The sequence below is a fragment of the Acomys minous genome (genome assembly GCF_964271855.1).
Source record: "Acomys minous genome assembly, chromosome: 18".
In the NCBI taxonomy this organism is placed as follows: Eukaryota; Metazoa; Chordata; class Mammalia; order Rodentia; family Muridae; genus Acomys; species Acomys minous.
Genome location: NC_140501.1, coordinates 20,420,078 through 20,422,489, shown reverse-complemented (window position 1 = coordinate 20,422,489; position 2,412 = coordinate 20,420,078).

The following is a 2,412-nucleotide window of genomic DNA, read 5'->3' as shown; positions in this document are numbered from 1 at the left end:
CTTCTCCACCTCACACATGGTGGCGGCGGCCTTCTTTCTTTCTCCTTTTCCTCCCTCATCTCTCTGTTCTTGGGTCTCCAATTGCTTCCCTTCCCAAGAACCTCTCTGTCCCCAAAACCCCGGAACCTTAGCTATACCTATCTCATTTGTTATACCCTGGTTTGTTGGGCTTTTTATTGGTCAAACAGGAGTATGTTCTTAGGCAAGGTTGCAAACATTTTGGGGTATGAGACTCTGCTCATTTGGACAGCAAGCCCCAACATATGTATATACATGGCATGCATCTGTATCAATTAGTATATATGCTTAAGTCTTTAAATTAATAATTTTATTTTAATAGTTCTCACTCCAACCCAGTTCTTACTTTCTTTAGAATGTCCTTCTCTGACAATAAAGAATCTGCCTCTCTTCTTGACAGTGTCTTTATTTTCTTAATGCTGGTTGGTACATATGGTGACTTCAGCAATGCTAACCTAGGCCTGTTTTTTGTCTTTGTGTGTAGGCTTCTTTTGGTAGCATATTTATTTCCCCTCAAATTTAGTTTTCAAGGTGCCCTTCCTCTGTATCTCTTGGAGTGAGGTCATTATTACATGAATGGATTTTTGGAGGTGTAGGTTATCACTGCAACGCAGCAATGTGCAAACTGTCTGCAGATAACAAAGATACTTGTTTTCTGACTGGAAAAAGTTCACCAAAGTTTACTTACTTCGTAATTGAAAGCATCCATTTTGGTATAACTTCTTCATCCCCTGTTCCCTCCAGTTACACCTCAAAAACTCAGTATTTCTGTGAAGTTTTAGGGTGCTATACTAAATGTGAGCAGGAAGCTCAGACCATCCACAGACATTTTAGTTTCTCATTACAGAATTTATAAGTCAAGATGACCTGAGTTTTTCTTCAATAACCCTTTCGGATAGAATGCATCTCTTGGTTGGGTTTCAAAATAGTGGATAGTATTCTGTATCTATGGCAGTCTGTATTATATCTATGTCTGTATTTTGTGGAGTCTTCCTAAAACTTATTTGTATAACTTATAACAGCTGAGACTGATTTCTATTCCCACCAGGATCTTACACAAGATTACCTTAGCTCCATTATGGCCTTTCTGCATGTTATTACATGCTATTGCTCCTGGTCAGTAGTTTTTTCAAAGTGCGAGTTTTTGCAAAGCCAACGAAAATACAGAAAATTATTAAAATGTGTCAAATTAAACTGAGAAGATAATGACATTTCTATCTATTAAGATGCCAGGGGTTAAATAGAAACAATGAATAAAGGCAATTCATTCACAGTGCATATTAGATATGTTAGGACTATGTGCTAGGTGCTGGCAAAGCAGTTGTCATTAAAATACAAAAAATAATGGAGGAAAGAACAGGATGAAATGAAATGCGTATATTGCATGATTATAAGATAGTAAGTAATATGGAGGAAAGGAACCAAGCAAAGTTGGTGGCTGGGGTGCATTGTGCACTTAGCTGGGTTTGTCAGCAAAGATAACATAAAGTGCCTGATGAGCAAAACCTTTGAAGGAGGTAAGGGAAGAGACCATATGAAATCTGGGTAATCAAACAGCGCCCAGACCTTAAAGTAGGACCACACCTCCCAGAAGAGCCTTCCTCAGGGTCAGAGCAGCTGGATTGGAAAAAGGCTGAAAAGGTAGTGGGATGAGATACAGAGCAGCTAGAGTCATGATGAGGGTGGATTCCTGAAGACTCTGCAAGCTCTAACTTTGTGTTACTTTCCAGGGGCAAACCACTCGATCAATTGCTAGATGTGATCAAGGCCTCATTAAAAAAAAAAAAAAGATTTCTTTTTATTTACTTGTGTGCCTGTGTCTGTGTGTTTGTGGCACATATACTTGGGTGCCCATGGAGGCCAGGAGAAGGAACCAGTCCCTGGAGCCGGAGTTACTGGCAGTTTTTAGCCATACACCTGGGTACTGGGAGCCACTCAGGTCCTTTGGAAGAAGAAGCTTAGCTGCTGAGCCATCTTCCCAGCCTCAGCATCCAATTATCGATGAACCACAACTTTTTCACAGACACAGCCTCACACTCCCCTCTCAGCCGCATGCTTTTATTCTAATTAAAATAATTAGAAAATTATAAGAGACCATTTGCAGGCCTCACAGCCATCTATATCCATCAATATTTAGCAAAGCATCCTGAGCTTTTCTGACTGCAGCCAGAGATAAATGCTAATGTTCCAGTTAAAGCCAGTTCTTTCGAACTGTATGCTGGATCCATCATTTCTCTCTCATCTATCTATTACTTATGTATGTATGTTTATGTATGTATATATGTATGCATCTATCATCTGTCATCATTTCTCTATCTTTATCTATTCATCATTTATTTACCTATCATTTATCTATAAATATATCACTCTATATATTATCTATCTATCTATCTA